Source organism: Protomyctophum parallelum (genome assembly GCF_964188405.1).
Source record: "Protomyctophum parallelum genome assembly, chromosome: 3".
In the NCBI taxonomy this organism is placed as follows: Eukaryota; Metazoa; Chordata; class Actinopteri; order Myctophiformes; family Myctophidae; genus Protomyctophum; species Protomyctophum parallelum.
Window position 1 is genome coordinate 20,369,001 of NC_139698.1, and position 18,494 is coordinate 20,387,494.

Genomic DNA, 18,494 nt, shown 5'->3' on the forward strand with positions numbered 1-18,494 from the left:
CAGTGGCCACCAAGCCAAAAAAAAGAGCAACATCATTGTTAGGCATTGTTCTTTTTTCCATCACATTTTGATTGATTGAATACTTTATTAACAGCATGTTTTAATTTTGTTTTAATGTTACTGTTGTATTTTGGGTTGTTTGTATACAGAATAGGGTTGATTTCATTATAGGGTGGCGTATTACGTATATACTAGTGGCACTACTAGGGTATAGACTGGGGAGCTCACCCACTACTTCAACCTACTGAACTGAAATGAGCATTTCAAAAGTTAAATCCACAATAAAGGTTATTTTTTAAACCATTTAGCATCATAATGATGAAGTGCATTGTGCCATTTCCCTATGGTTTGTTTTACAATGCCTGGGCTTTGTTTACTGTGATGTTCTGATCACCTGAACCATGACAAAACAATATTCTATCATATTTGGTTGTGGCTAGTGCAGTGTCCACACATGGAATACTTTGAAGACACTAGAACAAAGCCAATTATCTTGTCTTTCAGTGAATGGGGAGGTGGGGGGGTTGAACATGTAAACACATGCAACACACTGCATGTGCTTTTGGACAATGTTATTGTTTTATACCTCCCAGCTATATCATGTTCGTCAAGAACAAGTTATGTCCGTCGACTCGATCATTGGTTGAAGATCCTAATTATGACAAGGAAATTAACATCATTTTCAACTTCACCTTTAAATGTGTAAAGTCTATAGAGAAGAAAACATCCAGTTTGGAAAGCAATCATTTTGCACAGTAGGCCTATAGAAAACACAGAATTATTTGAATTCACTCTTTGCCCGGCATAATTATTATTTAGTTTATTTATTTTAATTCTTATGAATTGTTTGTTTCATATTGGTTTGTTTTGTGGCCGGCCTGCCCTGGAAAAAGATTTGGTGTCAGGAGGACCATTTAGGTAGAGAAGTGAAGCGGGATGAACCCATATGGGGAAACTATAGGTTTATTATTTGTTCTAAGTAACCTGTGCAGACAAACTGATGAATTGTAGCTTTCAGGTCATTGCTGAAATGGGAGAACGACCAGGACCCAAAGTACGTGCAGCTGAAACGGCGGTATCAGGAGGCATGTTTGGCACAGTTGTGTTGACAGACGACCCAGAAATAGTCTCTCTCGACCGTCAACAGTTTCTCAGCAGTCTCAGCAATAATCTAAGCCATAGAATGTCAGACTCACAAGTTTGTGTCAATTTGATTTCGCAGCTGAAATTTCTAGAACCTGAAATGTTGACGTCAACACAGAGAAGCAGCACAGACCTCACATTTGAAGAGGTCTATGGAGAGAACCGACTGTTTGAACTGTGTGACAAAATACTCAGGCTGCCACGCAGGGAAACCATGGGTGTTGTTTATGCATTCAGGGACTTAAAGTATGGCATACGTGTGATAGAGTGATATAGCTGGGATCCATGGCAGTGATCTAGTTGGACAATTAATTTAGCAAATAATATGTTCTGTGATTCAGATTTAATAGTTAAAAGGAGAACAGAGTCAGAATAGATCAGTGCATCTGTAATCTACTACTTCACACTTGGTGTTGGTAATCGATTGGTCTTGTCTGTAGAGGGAGCAAGTGAGAGAGCGCGGGCTTGTTGTTTCATTCTCATACTGCTGACAGAGAGGAAACACTGTGTCCAGCTTTCTTACTGAGATCTCCCCTTTTACAGGTATAAAATGAGTATTTCTGTTCATGACTGATTACAGTGTTGTTATGATGTGTTGTGTATATCTTGAGTAACTTTGTGACCAAATATAAAGTGTTTTGGAAGTATTATTTTGAGAGTTTGGATCATACAGTATGTGGATTCAGTGCACAATGCAACACAACGTGGCCATGCTACATGCAGTGTACAACGTTGCTAATGTGTGTGTGTGTGTGTGTGTGTGGGTAACTTGCATGCATTCATGCAGGCAAGAGAAATAAGAGAAAACGATTTTGTGTTTATGTTATTGTGAGAAAATAGACATGTTATTATGCTAAAAATGGTATTTACCTGCATAGAGAAAAGTTGATATTGCAATGAAACATTGTGACTATGTTAATATTTCTGAACTAAAAGTGAATAAACTATTCTCATACTGCTGACAGAGAGGAAACACTGTGTCCAGCTTTCTTACTGAGATCTCCCCTTTTACAGGGTACTACATTTTGGGGGCTCGAGCCGGGATGAATGCAACGAGGGCCAGCTGTCTAAGATAGACGTCCCCGATCAACATTCAACCATTTTTCATCTACAACCAACCAGGGTGGAAGATAGTGTGTGGTGGTTCAACAACTGCGTAGAGAGACTTGTATGCAATCTGAGGTTAACCACTGGTGCCAGGAAAGCTGCGTTTACTCTGCAAAGAGAGTCTCCACCACACTGATGTCCACAGGTTCACAAGTTGTGTTGTCGACTCTGCAAGGAGGTCCCACACCACGCCAACATCCACGTGTCAAATAACTGTTGCCTATTCTGTGGAGAAAAAAATTCTACACCACAGAATCAACGGGCCAAAGAACTGTGTTGCCTATTCTGTGGAGAAAATAATTCTACACCACAGAATCAACGGGCCAAAGAACTGTGTTGCCTATTCTGTGGAGAAAAAAATTCTACACCGCAGAATCAACGGGCCAAAGAACTGTGTTGCCTATTCTGTGAAGAAAATAATTCTACACCACAGAATCAACGGGCCAAAGAACTGTGTTGCCTATTCTGTGGGGGAAGAAATTCTACACAAAATAATCGACGGGCCAAAGAACTGTGTTGCCTGTTCGGTGGAGAGAGGGTTTTGGATCACACTGACATCCACGGGTCAGAGAACAGTGTGGTCTATTCTACAAAGAAAAGGTATTTTATCGCACTGACATTTCCCACAGGCCAGCGACTGAGATGTCTGATTCAGATGCTGACATGGGTTCCTCAGCACTAGAGGAGTTGAAATTAGAAATTGGTGGTGCTCTATATACATTGAGAAGGGATGCCTTGATTGAAATTTGTGATTTTCTGTCAATTGCTGGTTCAAAGCGTGAAAATGTAAAGGGGAAGGGTCGCCCTGCTCTCATTGCCCATGTCACAGGACATTTGGAGAGAGAAGGTTTACTTGAACTTGAGGACCTGGGTATGGCAGAGTTACTTTGCCTGAAAGATAAAATTACTGAGTTAAAACGGGGTGAACAAATGGAAAAAGAAAAACAGGTGTCCCCTGGTGCAAAAGAGACGGGCTTGGGGCAACAGGTTGTTCAACCCTCAGAAACTGAGAGGTTGCAAAAGGAGCTTGAGATGTTAAAATTAACATTATCATTAGCACTACACGAGAAATCAAACCAGAGAGCCAACAAAATCAGTGGGGGGGAGGATAATGTTGGTAAGGACCTTGCCTCTGTCCCCCAACCGCATGTTTCATTACAGTGGAATAGAGAATACAAAATATCAGGCCAAATTGGCGAACCGGGGCAAAAAGATAAACTCACATTCTCCAGTCTAGCCCACCAAATTGAGCAAGGGATCAACAAGGGATTTCCTGAGATTGAAATAGTTGATGCAGTGATCAGGGCAATTGCACCAGGCTTACAATTACGTAGTTACCTGGAGGGAAAAAGCAACCTCACACTACCTACTTTGAGGAGAATTCTCAGGTCCCATTACCAAGAAAAGGGAGCAACAGAACTGTATAAACAGCTCACGTCAGAGGCCCAAAGTAGTAAGGAAACGCCACAAAACTTCCTTATCCGGGCCCTAGATTTAAGACAAAAAATACTATTCGCTTCACAGGAAGCAGAGTCTGGTCTAAAATATGATCCTGTCCTTGTACAGAGCATGTTTCTCCATACCGTTCTCACAGGTCTGCAAAATGATAGCATTAGAAGCGACCTTCAGCCTTATCTGCAACAAACAACAACTAGTGATGAGCTACTCCTTGAAAAACTAAACATTGCATGTGCAAACGAAACAGAAAGACAGGATAAAAAGAAACTACTTACCCACCAGCGGCCAACCTCTGTGCACACAGTCCAGTCTGATGACACAGATAAAAAAAAAAAACCCTCAAACTTAGAATCCACCAACAAAACTCATCCTGATGTACTAAGTCAACTAAAAGAAATGCGTTCCGACATGGCATTATTAAAAAACATAGGCGCTGAGGTTGCACAAATCAAAGAGTCGATCCGCCAGCCTAACTCAGCACAAACACAGTATTTTGCCTCCCCAGTAGCGCAGGAATGCATCCCCCCTCCCCAGTTCCAGTATCCCCCACAACACTACTGGCCTTCCCCAGGACGAAGAGAAGAGAGAGCACAGTATCAGCAAGGGTTCTCACCACAGCAATACCCGACCCAGAATCGTGCTCGTCAGAACAGATGTGTTGGCTGCCAGCAAAGTGGAAATGAATATTGCACCCACTGTTACAGATGCGGTAGTAGCGAACATTTCATCGCAGGCTGCAGAGTGAGAGGAACCAGACAAGACAAAGAGGGTCCTTTAAACGGGTGAGGGTTGCCCCCACGGGACTGGGAGTAACCAGCAACAGTATAATGTCCCAACCACATTGCTCAAACTGTGGTGCCCCTGGGAGAGACCAAAGGCTTATGAGATGTGCAACATGTAAAAATGACACTTACTGTTCAAAAACATGTCAAGTGGAGCATTGGCCAAGACATAGAAAACGGTGCAACCAGTACTCTCACCCAAAAGTAAAAGCTGTCTACACAGAAAAAGAGGACAGTCGTCCTCGTCTTGTTGGGCTGGTCGGAAAACGCTGTATAGTTGAATGCTACATACAAGGTCTTAAAACCAGAGCATTATGGGATACAGGCTCCCAAGTTTGTATTGTTGATGAAGAGTGGAAAAACACAAATTTGCCACAGGCACAGTTAAGAGATGTGTCTGAACTACTGGATGCCCCTGGGGATTTGAAGATCACAGCCGCTAATGGAGGGAGAATGCCATATAAGGGTTTCATTGAGGTCACTTTTGGATTAGCTGCAGAGGGAACTGACCCCACGAAACTTGTTGTCCCCATGCTAGTGATGGAAGGCGGATGTCTTTCACAGCCCATCCTAGGCTTTAATGTCATTGAGGAAATTGTCAAAACCAGCACTACAGAACAACTTGATACTATGAAGAGAGAACACTTGCATGAGACATTGAGAACAGCGTTCCCAAGTCTTGAGAGAGAGAATGTCACGGCATTCATTGATCTGGTTACTGCAGAACAGTCATGTGACTATGTTGTGAGGACAACAAAAGAAAAAGTAACTGTCCCAAAACACACCTCTGTTCAGATTGACTGTAAAGCACAGACATGGCCATTGAAGAAGGCTACCACACTAGTATTTGAGCCTGACATAAATCCTCAGTGGGCTGAAGGCCTAGAGTTTTGTGAGACTTTGGTAACCCTCAGAAGTGGGGCCCCACCTTACATTGTCCTTGATGTCCAAAACCCCACTGATCATGATATTGAGTTGTCAGGGAGAACTGTTGTGGGCACCTTACAGCAGGTGCAGGCTGTGTATCCAGCTACTGTTTTAGAGAAGCCCAAACACCGACCCCCAGTGTCAGTGAGTCAAGTGAATGCAGAGGGTGAGCTGGTTACTGACACTCAATGGAGTCCACCAATTGACCTCAGCCACTTGGATGAGCCCGAACGAGAAATAGTAAAGAATATGCTTCATGAAGAACGTTCATCTTTCTCTGAATCAGACAATGACATTGGATGTGTCGAGAAATTGAAGTTGAGCATATCATTGAAAGATATGGAGCCTGTAGCGCGTACTTACCTGTCGGTGCCGAAGCCATTATATAAAGAGATGAAAGACTACCTGCACAATCTGATTGCACAAGGGTGGGTGAAGAAATCCAACTCACCTTATGCCTCACCGGTTGTCTGCGTAAGAAAAAAGGATGGCAGCCTACGCCTTTGCATAGACTACAGGGAACTAAACAAAAAGACCCACCCTGATAGACAACCCATTCCACGAGTGCAGGACATCCTTGACAGTCTTGGTGGCAACTCGTGGTTTTCATTACTAGACCAAGGAAAGGCCTACCATCAGGGCTTTGTGGATGAAGACAGTAGACAGTTGACTGCATTTGTGACTCCATGGGGTCTGTATGAATGGGTAAGGATCCCATTCGGGTTGATGAATGCGCCCGCAGTCTTCCAGCGCTGTATGGAGGAGTGTTTGGAAGACGTACGAGACAACATTTGCATTCCATATTTGGATGACACACTTGTGTACAGTCAGTCATTTGAGGATCATGTAAATCATGTCAGGAGAGTGCTTCGGCTGTTGAGGAAATATGGGATCAAACTAAAACCGAGCAAGTGTGAGTTGTTTAAACGAGAGGTGCGCTATCTGGGAAGAGTCGTTTCGTCCGAAGGTAGTAAAGTCGATCCAGCTGACACTATTGCTGTGCGAGCCTTGAAAGATAAGAGACCGAGCAACGTAGGAGAGCTACGAACTGTCATGGGACTATTAAGCTACTACAGACAATACATAAAGGACTTTTCCCGTATCGCTGGGCCACTTTATGACTTGCTGAAAGCAACGGAAGACAACAATGTGCCACAACTTAAGACAAACACCAGGCGGGTGACGAGGAAGAGTAAAGGAGTGCCGTCAAACAAACCAATTGTCTGGATTGAAAAACATCAAGCCATATTGGAGCGGCTAATAGATTGTCTGGTTGAGCCACCAATCCTCGCATTCCCAGACTTCTCGCAGCCATTTGTCCTCCATACTGATGCGTCAAATCAAGGTCTCGGGGCAGTTCTATACCAACAACAAGAAGGTAAACTCAGAGTGATAGCCTACGGTTCCCGGACACTGAACACAGCTGAACGAAATTATCATTTACACTCAGGAAAGTTGGAATTCCTAGCCTTGAAGTGGGCAATCACAGAAAAATTTAGGGATTACCTGTATTATGCACCGACTTTCACTGTGTTCACGGATAATAATCCACTCACTTATGTCCTGTCAAGTGCCAAGCTCAATGCAACTGGATATAGATGGGTAGCGGAGCTCGCTGACTTTCATTTCACTATCCGATATCGTCCAGGGAAAGAAAATGTGGATGCCGACAGCCTGTCGAGAATGCCTGTGAATATTGAGAAGGTGATGGAACAGTGTACAGAAGAGTTGGCATCAGATTGTGTGGCAGCAACAAAGCAAGCTGTTGAAATGCAAGACTCCAGCTCACCGTGGGTCTGCTCGATACTTACCGATCTTCAATGTACGGCATTGAGTGAAGATACACACAGACCGCTCTCGATTAAAAAGATTCAGCAAGCACAACAAGATGATGAAAGTATTGGTCTAATAATGCAGTGCAAATTGAGGGACAGCAAGCCCCCAGGACATGTAATTAATGCCCTCAGTAAGCCAAGCAAGTGTCTACTGCGTGAATGGGAAAGACTTCATATTGATGAACATGGCATTCTCCGCAGGAAAACATCAAACAAAACGCAGCTTGTACTACCTGAGAGGTATAAGGCCACTGTACTGAAGGAGTTGCATGATGACATGGGCCATCAAGGCATTGATCGAACAACATCACTGATCAGGGACAGATTCTTTTGGCCCTACATGCAAAAGGAAATTGAACATTATGTGGCTAGAACTTGTTCATGCCTGAAGCAAAAGAGGCCATGCAGAGAAACACGGGCACCTCTTACCAATATTGTCACCACGCAGCCATTTGAACTTGTGTCGATCGATTTCCTCCACTTGGACAAATGTAAAGGCGGCTACGAATATATATTGGTGATCGTTGATCACTTTACTCGTTTTGCACAGGCTTATGCCACCACCAACAAGTCTGCCAAAACAGTTGCTGAGCGAATATTCAACGATTATGCCCTGAAGTTCGGCATGCCAGCACGGATCCACCATGATCAAGGAGGCGAATTTGAGAATCAGCTTTTCGCACAACTGAAAAGGAACTGTGGCGTAGCAGGATCGCGAACGACACCCTATCACCCGCAGGGAAACGGGCAAGTCGAACGCTTTAACCGGACATTGCTGCAAATGCTAAAGACACTTACCGATAAGCAGAAAACCAACTGGAAAGAATCCCTGAACAAGTTGATCTATGCATATAACTGCACACGATGCGATGTTACAGGTTTCTCCCCTTTTTACCTTCTATTTGGAAGGTCCCCAAGGTTACCCATTGACCTTCTGTTTGGTCTTACCTCTGAAAAAGGAAAAGCAGACCACCGTGCATACATGGAGAAATGGAAGAGAGAAATGCAGGAAGCATATGAAATAGTGCAAGAGAATGCAAAGACGTCAACAGACAGAAGTAAACGACACTATGATGAAAAAGTGAGGAGCTCATTGTTGCATCCTGGTGATCGTGTCCTGGTCAGAAATCTGACACCAAGAGGAGGCACTGGAAAGCTTCGCAATCATTGGGAAGACCACATCTATGTGGTGGTCCGCCAGGTTGGAAAAGACATCCCGGTCTACGAAGTTAAGCCTGAGCATGGACAAGGAAGATTGAGAGTCTTGCACCGCAACTTGTTGCTACCATGTGACCACTTACCGTTGGAAGTCCAGCCAAAAGCAGCACCTATGGAAAAGGAAAGAAGGACAAGAACAGTCTCAGAAAACACGAGCCAGGAAGAGGAATGTGACAATGATGAATGGGGTTTTTATTATGAGCCGGTGGTGCAGCGTCAAGTACCCAATGCAGAAAGGGCTATTGAGCGTGATGACATTGACTCACAAGAGGACAGTGAACAAGAAACACCTGTTGGGAGTGCTGACGACCCAATAGTTGAAGAAAGGCCTGTAACGAACACGGAAGAGTCTGAGACACAGGATGACTATGTACAACCAGTGGAAGAAGCCCAGTATGGAAACCCCATATCCCCATGTCCAAGTTCAAGCGAAGATGATGGAGAACGAGTGCATGGCAGGCCGAGTAGGGAAAGACACGCCCCTAAAACCTTTACTTATGACCAACTAGGCACCCCATCATGCTATAGTGCAGCACATGCCAATGGAGTGTTTTATCAGTATCAGCCCCAATATAGAGAAATGCAACCCATGCCAATATGGCCGAACCCATTCCAGGTTTACCAACCCTTCTTTCTGCAGGGATACTAGACATAAAATAGGGTTTGGACTGAATATGAGAAACTGATACCAGGTTGAGAACCTTTGGTTCCTAAATGTGATGTCGGGACGACATCTAATGTTGCAGGGGAGTGTGTGATAGAGTGATATAGCTGGGATCCATGGCAGTGATCTAGTTGGACAATTAATTTAGCAAATAATATGTTCTGTGATTCAGATTTAATAGTTAAAAGGAGAACAGAGTCAGAATAGATCAGTGCATCTGTAATCTACTACTTCACACTTGGTGTTGGTAATCGATTGGTCTTGTCTGTAGAGGGAGCAAGTGAGAGAGCGCGGGCTTGTTGTTTCATTCTCATACTGCTGACAGAGAGGAAACACTGTGTCCAGCTTTCTTACTGAGATCTCCCCTTTTACAGGTATAAAATGAGTATTTCTGTTCATGACTGATTACAGTGTTGTTATGATGTGTTGTGTATATCTTGAGTAACTTTGTGACCAAATATAAAGTGTTTTGGAAGTATTATTTTGAGAGTTTGGATCATACAGTATGTGGATTCAGTGCACAATGCAACACAACGTGGCCATGCTACATGCAGTGTACAACGTTGCTAATGTGTGTGTGTGTGTGTGTGTGTGTGTGTGTGTGGGTAACTTGCATGCATTCATGCAGGCAAGAGAAATAAGAGAAAACGATTTTGTGTTTATGTTATTGTGAGAAAATAGACATGTTATTATGCTAAAAATGGTATTTACCTGCATAGAGAAAAGTTGATATTGCAATGAAACATTGTGACTATGTTAATATTTCTGAACTAAAAGTGAATAAACTATTCTCATACTGCTGACAGAGAGGAAACACTGTGTCCAGCTTTCTTACTGAGATCTCCCCTTTTACAGGGTACTACATACGCACTAGACCAGATGATTTCCGGTCTTTATTGGATTGCATACAACTCATTCCATGGAACACTGCCGAGTGTGAAAGTGCATTCAACCACATTAATCAAACTATCATGTCGGATAAACACTCACTGATTGAACAGGTATCAGCCATGATGTCCATCAGGTTAAATGGACCACCTCTAGCCACAGATTATGTGATAAATTGGCTTTGGGAAACTGCGAAGCCATTCCACCAATTAGAGTCCTACTCCTCATACATAGGTTTAAAAACCATCCTAGCAGAGCACCTGCCCGCAAGCGACCCACATGCTGTTGACAAGATTTATGCTCAAATGTCGTAATGCAGTTGTTGAATCTTTGAATCTTTTATCTCTGAATCTGTTATCATGCTGACAGTTCATGTAATGTTGATTTGACTATGTTGAAACCACTTAGATTATGTAATGTGGTTGTTGTTGTTGTTGTTGTTGAAACTTGAATCTTGTTTTTTTCTGAATAAATTAGTTGAAGTAAACTGAAAGTTTTATTGTAATTCTTCTTTGTGTGTGTGCGTGCGTGTGTCTGTGTGAGAAATTAAGTATAGCAACTCGAATGCCAAACAGTTGAGTTGCTAAATGTCCCCAGTGTGGCATATGCTTCAGCTACAGCAGAACTCTCAAAAATCACCAGAGAATTCATACTGGAGAGAAGCTACTGTGACCAGTGTGCATATAGAGTTTCTTTCTTCCATATTACTGCTCATTTATGTTGTATTATGTTTCTGTATTAACAGTTCAACGGTGTATTGATAAGGATGATATGATTGGGCCAAAATAAAAGAAGAACAATTAAGTTGTTGTTTTGAGTGGAAGGAGTGGTTTACTCTCTCACCTCTCTGAGGGCTGCCAGCCTGCTTACACAACAATAGAGGACAAGCCACACCCATCACCCGCTTTGCATAAAGACCATCAGGTCCTCAACTATGTCCTCACACACGGTATAAATACCACACAGTGTAGTACCAGGCCCACTACCACACTGTAGCTATGCCTACAATGAGTGAGCCACCGAGAAAGAAGACGTTTGTCCAAAGCAAACTCAGCTTCGTGGAGAGGCCAAGGCCTCCACCACCAGTATCACTGCCAGTGGATGCTCTGCTGTCAGATGTGGAGGAGAAACCACCACCACTGGAGGACAGACATGATGACGACAACACGACCAGGAAAAGAAAAATAGCGTCAGTTCTTCAGCCGTCTGAGGAAACGGTCAGCAGCAGCACAGAGGCAAGTAACGTGTTGTTTGGTATACTTCCTAGCTCATGTCTGTAATGCATTATAACTATGTATCATGCATTATAATCTGCTTTTAACACTGTTACATATAAGAAGTCATACGTATACTCATATGCCTAATGCTTTATAACAAGGCTAACATTATAAAGCATGACTTCAAGTATTATAGTATCTCCACCAGATATTTCGCAAGATTCATAATACTATTATAATTCTCATTGTTGCAATATATTAGAATTAATTACAAATAAATCATGTAGGCTATTTTAAGCACTGTTTTAGTGTGATTAAGACATTGGTCAGCATGGTTGAATGGCATGGCAAGTCATGACATTCCTGAAGGTGCAGACAGAAACCCTTTGTGCTGTTCTTGCATACATTTAGAGCTATTTGGGCCACTTTACTTAAAGCACTCACCACATAAACTGACATTTAAGCACTCTACATATAGCCTATGTTAGATTATAATAGCATATTATACATTGTAAAATAATATAATCCAACCATGACAATGAATACACTGTAATTCTCACCAAGACACTTAATGAAGTAACTATAATATGGTTAAGTGCTAGATGCCTAATTTATAATATGTTTGCATTAATACCATATGTCATTTTACAATGGTTTCTAAATGGTTATGATGGTTAGAAAAATCATATTTAAGTATTCTAGTAGTATAGTTAAAATTATTACTTAAAACTATACATTGTCATAAGCAAGTATTAGTAGTATAGTTAAAATTAATACTATACATTGTCATAAGCAAATCACAATCCAATAATGCTTCATGGGAATTGTTATCATAGTAGTGTTTCACATGTACATTAATTGTGATGATGCCTATAAGATATGTTGTGCGGCCCATGCAGTTTCTAATGGTATCCCATGTTTTTCTTCTTTTCAGCAGAGAGATGATAGCTGCACACCTGAAATGAGCAGTCCCCAACCCTCGTCCTCCACTACGATTCCTGACTCTACCACAGTGGAGGGGAGCTCACCATTTTCTGTGTGGACAGAGAAGATGTGGGCCAGGAAAAAGGAGGCATACCCCTGGATCGACTGTAAAGATGGGAAACTGGGGTGCAAAGTTTGCTCGTCCACCACAGATTTCTCTACCCTCAAAGAACAAGAGCGAAAAACAGTAACAGAACATGAATGGTGTTTTTACACCATCACACCTGGAGGGAAAGAAAAGCCTGAAATGTTGGCATCTCTGAGGAAAAGAATATATAGACACAGCCTGTCATCCAGTCACTTTGCTGCACAACACATACAAGACAAGAAGGACGAGCCACCAAAAGACAAAGACAGCCTCAATAAGGCCATGTGTAATGTGTTCCGTTCAGTATACTGCTTGGCACAAAAGAACACGCCATTTTCAGATAAAAGCGGCTTGCAGTATTTACCAAGCAAAAATGGGGTTGCCCAAATAGCCAAATGTATAAGCTCAGAGATGCAACAGGACCTCTTTCATAGAATCAAATGCATGGGAGGTAAAATATCAATTATTGTCGATGAAACAACTAGCCTTGGATCTGGAACTACACTGATGGTGTACCTCAGATGGTGTGAAACATACAAGGGTTACCGAGGTAATGCATACATACCACAGTTACTGTTTCTAGATTTGATTGAGCTGCCGAACCAAAGAGCTGATACCATTATGGAACATCTGCTGAATTGCCTCAGTGTACGTGGCTTTGATGACGCATATTTGAAGGAACACTTATTTGCATTTTCAAGCGATGGCGCCAGTGTCATGTTGGGGCGGAAATCTGGAATAGCTGAAAAAATGTCTGAAATGTATCCTAAAATAGTGACCTGGCATTGCTTAAATCACAAACTGGAGCAGGCCGTGGACGACACTGTGTCTGATGTCAGTGGCGTGAACCATTTTGTGGACTTTATGGACAAATTGTGCACTGTGTACAACAGTACATTTAAGTATGCTGAATTGCAAAAAGTGGGGAGAATTGGAGGTTTGCTGAGCATGAGACATGTAGGCAGTTCCTTTTGCACAGTGTCTGCAGTGTGGGATGATTTTGAGTCACTATGTGCCTACTTCAGCTTTGCAAAGACCGATGAGAAACGGCCGGCGTACGATAGGAAACGCTTTGCCGGTCTGTTAAAGCAGCTGACTTCAAAACAATTTCTGTTAGATTTGGCACTCATGTATGACACGCTAAACGAGTTAGCTATTCTATCCACACGTTTACAACAAGCCAAGTCAGTAACCTGTGCAGACAAACTGATGAATTGTAGCTTTCAGGTCATTGCTGAAATGGGAGAACGACCAGGACCCAAAGTACGTGCAGCTGAAACGGCGGTATCAGGAGGCATGTTTGGCACAGTTGTGTTGACAGACGACCCAGAAATAGTCTCTCTCGACCGTCAACAGTTTCTCAGCAGTCTCAGCAATAATCTAAGCCATAGAATTTCAGACTCACAAGTTTGTGTCAATTTGATTTCGCAGCTGAAATTTCTAGAACCTGAAATGTTGACGTCAACACAGCGAAGCAGCACAGACCTCACATTTGAAGAGGTCTATGGAGAGAACGGACTGTTTGAACTTGAAGAGGTCTATGGAGAGAACCGACTGTTTGAACTGTGTGACAAAATACTCAGGCTGCCACACAGTGAAACCAGGGGTGTTGTTTATGCATTCAGGGACTTAAAGTATGGCGTACGCACTAGACCAGATGATTTCCGGTCTTTATTGGATTGCATACAACTCATTCCATGGAACACTGCCGAGTGTGAAAGTGCATTCAACCACATTAATCAAACGATCATGTCGGATAAACACTCACTGATTGAACAGGTATCAGCCATGATGTCCATCAGGTTAAATGGACCACCTCTAGCCGCGTGGGATCCAACAGATTATGTGATAAATTGGCTTTGGGAAACTGCGAAGCCATTCCACCAATTAGAGTCCTACTCCTCATACATAGGTTTAAAAACCATCCTAGCAGAGCACCTGCCCGCAAGCGACCCACATGCTGTTGACAAGATTTATGCTCAAATGTCGTAATGCAGTTGTTGAATCTTTGAATCTTTTATCTCTGAATCTGTTATCATGCTGACAGTTCATGTAATGTTGATTTGACTATGTTGAAACCACTTAGATTATGTAATGTGGTTGTTGTTGTTGTTGAAACTTGAATCTTGATTTTTTCTGAATAAATTAGTTGAAGTAAACTGAAAGTTTTATTGTAATTCTTCTTTCTTTGTGTTGTGTGTGCACTCATTATTCCACTCAAAACAACACCTTCATTGTTCTTCATTTATTTTGGCCCAATCATATCATCCTTATCAATACACTGTTGAACTGTTAATACAGAAACATAATATAACATAAATAGTAATATTATGGAAGAAAGAAACATAACTGTGGGTTTAAACCCTATGCACAAAAATAACTACACTTCAAAACATCTTGGATGAGCTGATACTACAGTAAGGAAATGTCCTAAACCAAGTGCCCATGAAGCACACAATAATACAATATATTCCGCTTTATGCAATAACAATGGAACATATACATTTAAACTTAGAACAAATAATAAACCTATATTTTCCCCATTCGTGTTTATCCGTCCTCCTGACACAAAATATTTTTCCAGGGCAGGCCGGCCACAAATTAAACAAACCAATATGAAACAAACAATTCATACGAATTAAAATAATAATTAAAATATTACAGTTTGTTTTATTTTAAATTGTTTTATTGGCTTCCAAAGGTAGTCAGAACTGTTAATCAGAACTGTTAATAACGTTTTCAATCGAAGTGTCCTTGAGCAAGACACTGAAACCCTAATTGCCGTGTCTAAGTAATGAATGATGAATAATACTTATGGTTGTTAAAGAGTGAATTATATTATGCAGTAATATACGTTGTGTGTTTCTTTTGTTTCCGGATGCCGGTCTGAAAATGTAGGGGATGTTGCACGTATAATGAGTGAGGGCTGAGGGGCCAACTGTAACAGAAGCAAACACATTGTTGTATTGCATACAGACAAGGACATTTGTTTTCCTTCTCAAGCTCTTTGAAAACCTTTTCACTGTTTCTGATTGTGCAAACAAGGGCCTGTAGTCCATATCGGGTCGCAACTTGAACAGGGCTGAGTCAGCTCAAGCAAACTTCGACACAGCAGCTTGCACGCTTTAACGTGCTTGGTGGTGTCTCGCATGGCTCAAGTTTGCTTGAGACGGCGCCCCTCCGTCGTGGTCTAAAACGAAAATATAGGAAAAATAGTGGCAGCAGCAGGATTTAAACCCAGAAGGTGTGGGTTGGAAGTCTAATGACTATAGCGAGGCATATAGGGTTGGCTGGCTACCAGAAATGTTTTCTAGAATGCCCTGCCCCACAGGCGCCCTAATATTCTTACTAGGCTACTAAGAAGTAAATGTCTTGTAAATGTAAAACAACAATGAAGGAACATTCTATTGCAAGGAATTTGCATTGGGCTTGTGAAATTATTTCCGTACGGTTGCTATTGTGTAATTGTCTGGCTTCAGAATTGGACCAGATAGGTGATAATTGTCAAGTCTTTTCATACAGAGAAGTCCATTGTGTCTGCTTTTCATACAGATGAGTCCATTGTGCCTGGGCTATTGTTTTATCTCTTAATGTGATGATCACCTCTGCATCCAGCTTTGCATCAGGTCAGGTCACATCACTTTGCATGTAAATGCTTTCCCTCAACATTTCTCTGCAACCAAACGATGCTATGCTTGAGACAAAACAAGTCACAGTTTATCATGTTATTTTGGCTTAGAAGTTTAAATTGATGACAAAACTGCTCTATCCACACATGGATGTGTCATATTCAGTGGCCACCAAGCCAAAAATGAGCAATATTCAACATGATTGAATACTTTATTAACAGCATGTTTTAATTTTGTTTTAATGTTACTGTTGTATTTTGGGTTGTTTGTATACAGAATAGGGTTGATTTCATTATAGGGTGGCGTATTACGTACATACTAGTGGTACTACTAGGGTAGACTGGGGAGCTCACCCACTACTTCAACCTACTGAACTGAAATGAGCATTTCAAAAGTTAAATCCACAATAAAGGTTATTTTTTAAACCATTTAGCATCATAATGATGAAGTGCACTGTGCCATTTCCCTATTGTTTGTTTTACAATGCGGTACAATGCCTGAGCTTTGTTTACTGTGATGTTCTGATCACCTGAACCATGACAAAACAATATTCTATCATATTTGGTTTTGGCTAGTGCAGTGTCCACACATGGAATACTTTGAAGACACTAGAACAAATTGAGCAACATCATTATGTGATGCAATGTTCTTATTTATCACTGTAGCCGATGCTTCTGTCATTATATGTTTGATTGTCACTGTTTTGTTTTGATTTGTTTGCTACATGTATTTATCTTGTTTTAGTGAATTGTGTTGTGTTTGGTTATCTTGTAATAATTGTTGCTTTACTGTCACAAACAAATGTTTGAGATGAGATGTGTTTGGTATACTGTATGTTAGAGCCTACCTTTTGTGCTGCTAAACAAAGCATCTCTTATAGTTATAATAATGTAAGAAAGCACAGTGACACACTTGACAGAGAAAAAAGCTACAGTTTAACGTGTTTGGAGAGAGCGGATGAATTGTCTAAATTAACATGTGATTATCTTGTCTTTCAGTGAATGGGGAGGTGGGGGGGTTGAACATGTAAACACATGCAACACACTGCATGTGCTTTTGGACAATGTTATTGTTTTATACCTCCCAGCTATATCATGTTCGTCAAGAACAAGTTATGTCCGTCGACTCGATCATTGGTTGAAGATCCTAATTATGACAAGGAAATTAACATCATTTTCAACTTCACCTTTAAATGTGTAAAGTCTATAGAGAAGAAAACATCCAGTTTGGAAAGCAATCATTTTGCACAGTAGGCCTATAGAAAACACAGAATTATTTGAATTCACTCTTTGCCCGGCATAATTATTATTTAGTTTATTTATTTTAATTCTTATGAATTGTTTGTTTCATATTGGTTTGTTTTGTGGCCGGCCTGCCCTGGAAAAAGATTTGGTGTCAGGAGGACCATTTAGGTAGAGAAGTGAAGCGGGATGAACCCATATGGGGAAACTATAGGTTTATTATTTGTTCTAAGTAACCTGTGCAGACAAACTGATGAATTGTAGCTTTCAGGTCATTGCTGAAATGGGAGAACGACCAGGACCCAAAGTACGTGCAGCTGAAACGGCGGTATCAGGAGGCATGTTTGGCACAGTTGTGTTGACAGACGACCCAGAAATAGTCTCTCTCGACCGTCAACAGTTTCTCAGCAGTCTCAGCAATAATCTAAGCCATAGAATGTCAGACTCACAAGTTTGTGTCAATTTGATTTCGCAGCTGAAATTTCTAGAACCTGAAATGTTGACGTCAACACAGAGAAGCAGCACAGACCTCACATTTGAAGAGGTCTATGGAGAGAACCGACTGTTTGAACTGTGTGACAAAATACTCAGGCTGCCACGCAGGGAAACCATGGGTGTTGTTTATGCATTCAGGGACTTAAAGTATGGCGTACGCACTAGACCAGATGATTTCCGGTCTTTATTGGATTGCATACAACTCATTCCATGGAACACTGCCGAGTGTGAAAGTGCATTCAACCACATTAATCAAACTATCATGTCGGATAAACACTCACTGATTGAACAGGTATCAGCCATGATGTCCATCAGGTTAAATGGACCACCTCTAGCCACAGATTATGTGATAAATTGGCTTTGGGAAACTGCGAAGCCATTCCACCAATTAGAGTCCTACTCCTCATACATAGGTTTAAAAACCATCCTAGCAGAGCACCTGCCCGCAAGCGACCCACATGCTGTTGACAAGATTTATGCTCAAATGTCGTAATGCAGTTGTTGAATCTTTGAATCTTTTATCTCTGAATCTGTTATCATGCTGACAGTTCATGTAATGTTGATTTGACTATGTTGAAACCACTTAGATTATGTAATGTGGTTGTTGTTGTTGTTGTTGAAACTCGAATCTTGTTTTTTTCTGAATAAATTAGTTGAAGTAAACTGAAAGTTTTATTGTAATTCTTCTTTGTGTGTGTGCGTGCGTGTGTCTGTGTGAGAAATTAAGTATAGCAACTCGAATGCCAAACAGTTGAGTTGCTAAATGTCCCCAGTGTGGCATATGCTTCAGCTACAGCAGAACTCTCAAAAATCACCAG